The sequence below is a fragment of the Balaenoptera musculus genome, chromosome 2 (genome assembly GCF_009873245.2).
Source record: "Balaenoptera musculus isolate JJ_BM4_2016_0621 chromosome 2, mBalMus1.pri.v3, whole genome shotgun sequence".
In the NCBI taxonomy this organism is placed as follows: domain Eukaryota; kingdom Metazoa; phylum Chordata; class Mammalia; order Artiodactyla; family Balaenopteridae; genus Balaenoptera; species Balaenoptera musculus.
This window is the reverse complement of record NC_045786.1, coordinates 20,667,000-20,677,953: the sequence shown is the minus strand read 5'-3', so window position 1 is coordinate 20,677,953 and position 10,954 is coordinate 20,667,000. Positions and strand designations below refer to the sequence as shown.

The 10,954-nt window shown below is 46.9% G+C and overlaps 1 protein-coding gene across 1 annotated transcript in view; it reads right to left on the bottom strand.

The window, feature by feature from the left end:
• Positions 1–3,376: 3,376 nt before the first annotated feature.
• Positions 3,377–10,954, bottom strand: part of USP6NL (USP6 N-terminal like) — a 170,001-nt gene continuing 162,423 nt past the window's right edge. Inside the window, exon 19 of the transcript XR_005018710.1 lies at positions 3,377–3,423. The gene's annotated coding sequence lies outside the window, so the exon portion shown is untranslated. The remainder of the gene's footprint in view (positions 3,424–10,954) is intronic.

The window sequence follows — 10,954 nt, the reverse complement described above, 5'->3', positions numbered from 1 at the left end:
ACTCCGGCGCTGGACAGCATACGCTCAGGTTGTGTTCAAGCGCTAAATAAAAGAGGAAAATCTAATCCTTCATCCATCATCCAGTCGGAAGGCAAACCGATCATTTCCCCAAACAGCACTTCCCTTCAACAAACAGTGGTCATAAAAGCAAAGGCTCTGAAACTTTACGAGGCCATAAAGCCTTTGGCAGTGGTGCAGGGCTCTGAGAACACACACGTGAATAAATTAAAAGCCAAAGCTGCCGCGGAGACACAGCCACGTCCAGAAGGACACTGATGAACAGACTCTTAGAGGAAAGAAACATGGGCCACAGCATTTAACATGAGCCAGGGGCAGCTGCCCTCCAGGCACCCCGGGGCCCCCAGCCCAGGGCCAAGTCAGCAGCTCCCGTCCAGCTGAACAGGGGGCTTACACAGCGACACAAAATCGATGCCACTGGTTGGTCAACCAAATAGCGACCTCACCGAACGACTCTCAGGCCACAGATGCGCTCCTCTGGGAGGGGAGAGGACAGCGGTCGGTCTGGGGACGCAGACCCACACTCCCCGAGTTACCAAGTTCACAGTCAGCCACCAAGCAGAGAGCTCCAGGGCGGAGAGAACCACTAGTGCAGGCTCCCCCGTCAGTGACGGACGTGGGGAGGGCCCTTCACGTGGAGAGCCTGACTCTGGACGCTGGATTTCTCTGTTGAGAGCCGGCCACCAAGACCAGGCAGGCTGCCTGCACCAAGGTTGTGTCCTCGATTTAAAAACACTCTTTTCCCTGCAGACCTCTGAGCGGGGACTGAAAAGGACCGCAACGAGGCCCTTGGTGTCAGACGGAATTAATTAATACGACTCATCCCTCCTGCTGGGTCTCGGCAGGACACTTGACACCCAGACCACATCCACTCGACTCCTTTCCCGGGACTGGGTGTCAAGGCTGCGAGTTTGGTGAAGCTCCCAGGAGGACTGGCAATAGAATTCGAGTTGAGGGGTTTTTTGGGGGGGGGGGGGCGGGGGCAGTTCTTTTTCTACCTTCTTTTCACCTGTAAGTAGAGTCCAATCAACTGCCCAAACACGCATTTTTTCCAGGGCTGAAAAAGTACATACAAACCAGGACTCGGGGGAGACTGGACACACAGAGGCTCCATGAAAGCCACTGAAGGAGACAGAGCTTGGCAAACAGGAATTTCTACTTCAGTTCCAGCAGCCTCGGGTGCTGGAGGCTGTAACAAAGATCAGGCAGAGTGAGAAATGGTCTTATCGGACAGTCACCCTAGGTTTCCTGAGCATTTATTATGTGCCGACGCCATGCTGGGCAATGAAAAACAATTCGGGGCAAAGAAAAGACTGAGAGGCTGTTTGAAGGCAGTCAGACCCCTGGAATGATGCACCGTTATTCTCCGAGCCTGTCGAAGGGCCGGTCAAATCCTTCACCTTCCAAATAAAGAAAACGAGGTACAGAGACAATGAATTAAATGTAGCCTTTCCAAAAAATAATAAGTCTGTGCCTGTTTCTACATCACAGGAGTATTGTGTCTGGAAACCCCTGATTTCATCTGGGTTCAAATCAGCCATGGGACTGTCTTAGTCAGCTCGGTCTGCTGTAACAAATATATCAGAGGCTGGGTGTCCTAGACAACAAACACTCATTTCTCACAGTTGTGGAGGCTACAGATTCTGTGTCTGGCGAGGGCTGCTTCCCGGTTTGCAGATGGTGCCTTCCTGCTGTGTCCTCACATTACAGAAGGGGCTAGAAAGTGCTCTGGGGTCTCTTTATAAGGACACTAATTCCATCATGAGGGCTCCACCCTCATGACCTCGTCACCTCCCAAAGGCCCCACCTCCTGATACCATCACACTGCGGGGTTAGGATCTCAACAGATGGATTTTGGGAGGACACAAACATTCAGTCTATAACATGGACCAAGCAACATGGCCTGAGGACCCCTGATGGTAGACAGAAGGGGCTCTCCTCATTCTTTGTGGGTGTAGCATAGAAGTCTGGGGTCCTGCAATATCTTTTTCTACATCAAGTTAATAGAGACCTGCTATCTAGTTTTTTTCACACTTATACACTTTTTCCCAAATGAAAACCTCTTTCCTTACTACTAAATAATAAAACTTACATTTTTAAACATCTCCCCTTTGTCCTGTACCAAATGTTTTATATTTAACTCTCACAACACCTCTAAGAGGTTGGCATCCCATCTTGTGGATGAGGACACAGAGGCTCAGAGAGATTAAATCACCTGCCAAAATCCACATAGCTGGCCATGATCCAGTCAACTCCCAAGCCCATGTATGCCCCTTCCAGTCTTAGCAAAACTCGTATAGATTTACTGGCTGCACACAAGTGGGCTGTCATGACGTCTTCCACGGCGGTGGGAGCAGATGAACAAACTCTACTCCGCCAACCTTTCTCTGGCCAAGGCTGCTCTCAGAGACAGGACCGGGGAGCAAGTGCTGCTGCCTCCTATGGACAGGAGGGCGGCAGCTGTTTCCAGCAGGGGCTGCGATGGGGTGGCACCAGGCCCCTCTGGCTGCCATGCACAAAGGTGGCTCAGGCCATGGGACTCTAAGGGACCCTGAGATGGAGGGATGAAGGCTGTGGCAGCAGCAGCCACTGCCCCTGGAATGTCACAGGCTCCTTGCAAATGCCTGGATTCAGGTTCAGATGGGAACAGAAATGAGACATCTGAGTTGATCCCTGCATGCCTCCGCCAGGGTCCATCTGGTCAATCAGTGAGCTTACTGCATAAGGTTCTGAAGGAATGAAATGGAGCAGCACCTAGAATGACACAAGGCTCTAAAGGACAGTGTGACGTGTTCATTAGTGTGAATGCAACTGCACTCCCACTAGTCAGGGTCCCCACCTCTTCCCCATCAGACACAGACCTCCAGGGGCTTCAATTCTTGGCCAAAAGTTTAAGAGCTGTGATCTTTGTGTAAGACATGACTAAAGTATATCCAACAAACTAATCACACACCATCCTTACTGAGAGAGAGAGAGGATAAAAAGAACAGAGTTGGAGGCGTGGGGGAATTCCTGGGAAAGAGTGAGAGGGGGTTTTCTGAGGATGGGCCCCTGTCTCTTGGTGTGGGAATTCCCAGATAAGTTTAGGGATATTAGAGGAAAGTTTCCTTGTGGCTTTGGAAGCTCCTAGTGGTAAAAGCTGGAAGGACTTTGAGGGAAGTGTCCATGAAAACTTGAAGAGTCTTGAAAAACTGTTTATAGAAGCATGACTGTCTTTGAGGTGGCCTCAGATAAGGGATTAAAGAAAAGGGAAGATCTTACTGGAAATTGTTATTAGTAGAGACAGAAATTTTACCAGCACTGTTGCCTTATAAGGAAGACAGAAAACGTACCTTATGCATGGGGTGGTCTAGCAAAGGAGATGGTCCAAGCAGAGTACTGAAGAGTGATTTCTTCTTGCTGCTTCTGGTAAAAAGTGAAACAAGAGAAATGAGCTAAAGGCAGGACTGTTAAACAAAAGAGAGGCAGCACTTCCTGGTTTTGAAAATTCTCACCCTCTCCAGATGGCAAATGATGTTAAATTTAAAGGGCTCTTAGGTAAAAATCAAGTACAGGGCACCATCAGGAAAATCTGGTCTAAAGATGGACCCAAGAGTGTGACTGTGTCTTAGGTGGCTTGGGCTGCCATACAAATAACAAACGCCACAGACTGAGCACTTCGACAACGCTGTCCTTTCAGGGCATATATTGCACCTATTTGCAGGTGAAGCTTTTTTTTTTTTCCTAATGGAGTGAGACCCCCCCAGTAAGAGTCACAGATCAACCACAAGGTTTTTAAGAGAATTATATTGGAAGAAGCATTGACAGCTTGAGTTGAAAGGGACAGACAGCACAAACTGAAAAGATGTCTTTGGACCCTGAAACTTGTACAAGGCAGAAGCAGGCTGAGAAAACAACACAAATACAGGAAAGGGAAGGATGACTCAGAGGGTAAAACCAAAAGCCTGCAGAGTAAATCCAAGAGCTGTGGAAAATTATTCCCAGGAAATGTCAATTGGTACCCTACTGGATTTCAGAATTGCTATGAGCCAGTGACTTCTGTGCACCCCCAATTTCCAACTTTGTTGAACGGGAGGGTCTTCAGTAATTATGGTATGCTTGTCCTATTATTGCAGATAACTTGTCTCTCTAGTTCACAAATTTCAGACCTGGCTTTGAGGATTCAAGGAACTACACCTAAGGAGCCTCAAGAACATCTGGACCTAATTTGGATAATGAAATTCTGGACTTCAAACTGATACTCTACTGTATTGGGGGCCTTGGGAGAGGCTAAGCACATTTTGTGTGTGGGTAGGACGTGAATCACTGGGGCACAGAGGGAGGATGTTGGTAGCCAGCCTCCAAGACTGCCTGCAATGATCCCCATCCTCCAGTACTCTTGCCCTTGTGTCACCTCTTCCCACAATGAATAGGACTGACTAATGTGACCAGTAGGATGTAACTTCTAGGTCTTAGCAGACGTTGTGACTTTCCCCTATTCTCTCCTGGATCACTTGCTCTGGGGGAAGTCAGTTGCCATGTCATGAGGAAACTCACGCAGGTGTGCAGCGAGGTCCCCATGGTGAGGACTGAGGCCTCCTGCCAGTAGTGACCATTGGCTTGTCACCCACATAAGTGAGTCATCTTGGGGAGCAGATCCGCCCAGCCTCCTACAGTTGGCTGCAGTCCTGGCTGACTGTAATCTCATGAAAGAACTCAAGCTAGATCATTCTACTAAAATGCTCTTGAATTCCCAACCCACAGAAACTGTGTAACATAACAAATGTTTATTATTTGTTTAAGCCACTAAGATTTGGGATAATTTGTTACCCAGCAAAGATAACTATTACAGGATTGAAATGAGCATGTCAAATACTTCATTCAATTCATTAATGAATGATGGAAATAGTAATATAGTTCTAGGAACACTTGGGGAACTTGCTATTTATAGCAATTTCATAAAGGACTGTGAGAATTTGAGTGCTAGGTTAATACAAAATAGTACAAAACTGGTTAATGCCCTAGGGAATAATGAACTGAAACCTTTGGGATTATCTTTTTTGAGTTAACACTGAAATGACATGCCATCACCTTTTGCCTCATTTTCAAGTTTTAAATACTTTTTCTTAACAAGCAGATGTGATCCAGGAACTGAGAAAGGGAACTCCCACTTGACTGACTGCTTCTAAGGAAAGGGGGTCCCGGTAGCTGCTGCCACCCCAGCTGAGACTGCATGTGCAATGTGGCCTCCCTCACCTCTGCTCAGAGGGGACAGAAATGAATGGGTAAAGAGGGCAGATATGGCCGGAGTGGAGCATGGGCTCAGAGAGCTCCCGAGGGTAAACAGCATGGGACTATGTACAGACTTGTCTCAGAGCAGCTTTGGCCGGGTAGGTAGGAAGGACAGGTAGAGAGGGAAGGGGAGAAACAGGATGCCCAAATAGAATCCCAGCCCCTAACTAAGGTTTGGGGGGTTTTGTTTGTTTTGTTACCTTTTAAAAATCATCTTAAATATGTAAGCAGTATTTACCTAGTAAAAAGAAGAAATTTGAATTCACCTTTGGGACAGACTGATTCTTTGTTTTGGGAAGAACTATTAAGTGAACATTTGATTATGAAATATAAAGCAAATATCATGCTTCTTGTTGAGTCTGTTGCCCTGAATGCGCGTGTTTGAGGCTGAGAAGCTCCATATTCTGTGCGGAGTAAATGGCAGAAACAGAATTGTTCCTGAAAAAAAAGTAATTGGTGGGCTAGAGGCTAAGGAATGGGTTTGCAGTGGCTGTACCTGCAGCCTGCAGGTGGCACATCTGCAGGAGGCCAGGCTGGGTTGGAGAATTCTATCATAAATGAGAGAAGAAAGTCCAGAGCAGGGACCTGGGTAGCTTGCTGTCTCTGTCAGCCTTTGGGAACACTGTTGGCCACGCTTGTTTTTTAAGGCTCACGTTGGAAAATCATGTTCTAATGGACCTTCTTATCAGATACCAGAAGGTAAGGGAGCATTCCTGAGGCTAAGGGTGGGGGGCGGGTTTATCTCTCAAACACAAGGGCCATTTCTGTTGTCAGTCATCCTGGGGAGAGGCTGCTCTTGAGACAGGAAGTGAGGATTAGGGAGGCTGGCCTCTAAATGCAGAGACGGGACAATGCACAAAGCCCTCCCAGGGGGGAAGTGGCCCCTCCTCCCCATGAGGGTCACCTGGCAGCAGGTGTGGGGGGAGCTCTGTAAAGGACCCCCAGGACAGACCCACCTAGAGGCTCTAAGAGAAGCCACATCCAGTAGAATTATCAGTTACCTGTGCTGTACCTCCTTCCCCTTCTCTCACTCACGCTCGTCAACACAGTCTGGTTCCTGTTGTGGTGTCAGAATTTAAGGGAAAAGCCTGTTCTGTACCTGAAACGCAGGGCCGAGTGCCAAAGCTAGCGTGTTCGTGAGGGCAGCAGCCTGACAGGGAGGGACGGTGGCCCAGCTCAGTGACAGAGCATGAATAAGACACCACAATGCCAAATTTGGACGCTGGAGAGATCTCAGGATTGAGGGGCTGGACAGGGAAGGGACCCAGATTAACAATCCACAAATTGACAAGTAGCTGTCAAATTCACAGCAAGATGAAGTGTGGCTTAATTGGTGATCACAGACCGGTGAGACCTGGCCATGCGGGCTATTGATGAATGAGACAGAGGATGGATGATGGATAGATAGGCAGGCAGGTAGAGATACAGGTATAGGATGGATGAATGGATGGATGGATGGACGGACGGACAGATGGACTGATGGATGGATGGATGGACTGATGGATAGACAGATGGATGGATGGATGGATGAACAGATGGATAGGCAGGCAGCTGGAAGATAGACAGACAGCTGATGTATAGATAGATGGAGATATAGGTATAGAGTGGATGGTGAAGGAGTTCAGAGGATGTCACCCCAAAATATGCCACTCAGGCATACTGATTCTCTTGAATTAAAGGCACTTGAGAAATAGCAGGTATAACAAGGGCTCTCTAACCCTCCTTTTTCTTCCTGAAAGCAGGAGATAAACTTCCCTGTGAAAGGTGTCCTCCTTGTACCGAGAGAAAGGAAGATATTCTTATCACCAGAGATGGGGAATCTGAGGCCGAGAGATCTGTACAAGCAAACCCTCTTCAGCCAACCCTTATCTTCCTGGTTACTTCACCATTTACCACCTCTGGCCCAAACCCCTGTGTCTTGTCCATTCTTCACAAATGTATTGTTTCTTTGTCTAAAAGGTATAAAAGCTTTCTGCTCTGGTTGCTTCTTCAGGTCTTCATTCTCTTATGAAGGCTCCTATGTACATGTAACAATTTACTAAAACGTGTATGCCTTTCTCCTGTTCATCTGTCTTTGCCCATTTAATTCTTAGACCCAACTGGAGACCTAAAGAGAGTAGGGGAGAATTTGTCCTCCCTTACAGTGGATAGACAGATAATGATGGATAGATAAATAGATAGACAGATATAGGTATAGGGTGGATGGATGGATGGATGACAGGTAGAAAGAAAACTGCAGAGGAAACATTTAGTTTTATTATCTTCCTAAAATGTGGACAAGCACAAAGAAAGGACATGAAAGTATAAATGAACAGGAACTCCAGAATACAAATTACTTACTTTTGCTTGTCACACTCCGAGAGGAGTTTTAGAAGCAAAATTCAATGGTTCCCAATTTCCCCTTTTCTAGATTATCTGTGATGGATACTTTTCTCAGCAATTTCACCCAACATCAACCAGGAGATAGAAACTCAACAGAAAATAGAACTCTAAGAGCCAGAGCTGGCCCGTTTCTGTCCCCTCCGACATACGAAAGAACAGGAGCGGAGGAGGCTGTCCAGATGGGCCGAGGGGGAGGCTGTTCCCTGCAAGTTTCTCCTGAGCCCCCCGCCCAGCCATGTGGGGCCTTCTGGGTGGCTTCTTTGTCCCGTTTCTCATACCCAAAGGGAAGGGCATGATATTCTGCCTGCTTCCCTAGTGTGTGCCAAGCAGCTCAAACAGCTACTTGAAAGAATGCGGCTATTCGGGGATAAAAAACTCTATGCAGGGCCAACTACTGTTGCTTCATAACAGGACTGGGTCCTCGGAAACATGAGAGGCAAATCAGTTCTGCTGGGGAGCAGGAGAAGGCTTTTGTGATCCAAATGGAACCCAGTGGGCGGTTAAGAGTTCTAATCCTCTGTGAAAGGCCCCAGTGGAAAGTGCAGTCATATGCAATGTGCATATTTTTCTCTACATAAAGCTGATTATCTACCATTTCCTGGAAACAAAGAAAAATTACTTGTAATTATTCTAGACTGAAAAAATAGCGACTTCTGGAAGTTTTCCACCTCCCCTCCTACAATGCCCGTTAATAGATATAAGGAGGAAATAATACCGCGTGGATTCAGGGTAACGCGATAGATCAGAGCATGAGTCACGTCTTAAGAGGAGGTGGGCGAGAAGGATCTACCTTTAAAGAACTCCAATTAAAGCAATTACCACTGTTAACAAAATTACTGTTTTTAAAAGACTTAAGTCCTCTATTGGAGAACACCTCAGAAAGCTGTGGGGAAGAAAAACCCACATGACCAGCACTATTAGGGAGAACAAAAGGCAAGCATTGTTTAAACCCAGTTACTTAAATCCTCCCATGCCTCCATTCCTTGGTGGGAAGTCACCATTCCTGAAAGCCTGTCATACTTTTTAAGTTTTCAAAGAGCTGTCAGCAATATTCCAAGGGTGGGAGGTAAACGCTGCTGAGTGTGGCAGGCGGGTCAGGCAGAGTGATGGCTGTTGCCTTCTTTCTCCTCCTGACAAGGTAGCATCCTGGGGCTTCTCGTTCTAGAGCAAGGAGTGGATGGACCACTGCGGGGGTCTGAGATTCCCCACTCAGACTACAAAATTACAGGTGCACGAAGAAATGATACCAGGCAGGGCTGGCTGCCCTACAGGGGTAGGGGATGCTGGAAGGTAGTCTGGAGTCCATCTGGGTAACCTTTGTGCTCGTGGCCTGATGCTAGAAAAATCTGATCGGGGGTTTGATGTTGGTGGGGACGCTCTCAAATGATGAGGAGAAGGACCGTGTTTTTTTTTTTATTTTCAGCGTGCTGCAGATGGGTATTTTTTGTAAAGTGCCCTAAAAATTAACGACTCGAACATGAAATACCAAACAAAGAAATACAAAATATAGGTCCCACTACTTTGGTATTAGGTTCAACAGACATAAAAATTAATCTGTCCAGTTGCCAGAAAACTTTCTAAAAGCTTACTCTCTATTTCCATACTTACCCAACTGGAGACCATCAGGCCAAAGGCTGCACTCCAAGTAGCTCTGATCTAGGACAGTGTATCCCAAAGTTGTTGCTGGAAAACTAAGTCACCCAAGGTGATCATGGGAACATGGTTCCGATGGTCACATAAGAGGTGAAAATGCTACCTGTCATTCTGGACATTCACAAGGCGTGGTGGCATATTAAAGGCTCCGAGAAATCCTGTTTCAAAAAAAGTAAAAAACTACTTTTATTGAGCCTAGTGTTCCAAATTTATTTGCTCTCTTTCTCTTTGTCTCCTTTTTAAGTTTGTTTACTTATGAATTTATTTTTGCATCATACGTGCAACATTTACCAAATTACATTCCACCATCACACACTAAGAGATGTGGGTCTGGGGTCTGCCCCCATGGGAATCTGCCCAGCCCGAGACACTGAGAAATTAGTCATAATGCTGGACCCCGAAGTGGAAAGTCCCCCAGCCTCAGCGAGCCTTTGCCAGCCAGTCGGCCCCACGGTGGTAATGCCTGCACCCAGTTGTAGACGGCGCCAAATGGTCCGAGGAATTGCTTCCGGTGAAACTCAGGTTCCTCTTTAATTGTTTAGCTGCAACAACAGATAAGAGCTCCAGCTATTGGCACTATTCCATTTTGGCAACTGCCTCACACGATGGGACACGGTGGCCTTTAGCGAAAGTCTGTGCATGGAATAAACTCAATCAAGTGTAAGGAGGCTACAGGTTATCCTGGGAACTCCAGGGTACCAGCTATAGTGACACTGTTTATCCTTCCCTGGGCTCACTCAAGCTAGGCCCAGAATGGGTTTTCCTAATTAGCTGGCATCAGGCAACCATCCCATAGTGCAATCAATGTCCTTGCAGGAGGCTTTCAAACACCTCTTGGAAGTACATTTGAATTCACTAAGACTCCCAATTCCCCTCTAACAAAACAATTATCTATAGTCCGATTTCTGCACATAGAACCCCAAGCGCCTTCACACTGGGGTCAGTAGCATGCGAGGTCTGGTTTTGCCAGGACTGGTGTCACTACTGGCTTTAATAGTCATGGAGGCAGCTGGCCGATCTAGTTGGTCCAGAATATTGCTCTCTCTCAAAGACTCGGAATTTTCTGCTGTTGCATCAAATCAAAAGCACAGCAAAGTCAAGGTCAGTTTCTTACCTACTACTCAATCTCCTGTTTCCTGCTTTACTGTTTCCTTTCCTTACTGTCTCCTAGCTCTATTTTGTATCCCTGTGGCATGAACTACTTTACAATCTACTCTGATATATACCATCCTGAGTCACAGAAAAAAAGTATTTCCAGGCCTGGGGGTTTTCCTGGTAATGACATTGACACAGTATTTAGTCTCAGAAAACGTAGCCACTTGCCTGCATGTCACATCATCCCTCACACGTCCGACACTAATCGCCAACCACCGCAGGCACCGAGAAACTTTCCACTGAATGCCCCTTGTATAATTAGGAGGGTATAATTATGAGGTCCCCAGACCATGTAACAGGCTTCTGTGCGGTTATAAATCATGCGAGGAAATCCTTGGATTTACCTCCCAGAAAAAGGTGGAGTCTACTTCATGACCCGTGAACAAGGGCCAACTGTGGGCACTAGCTTCTGACGATCAGACTGCAGCAAAGAGGCGGCTGTCTGTCCCCCGCGCTTCCTCCTGGTTGTTTCTCT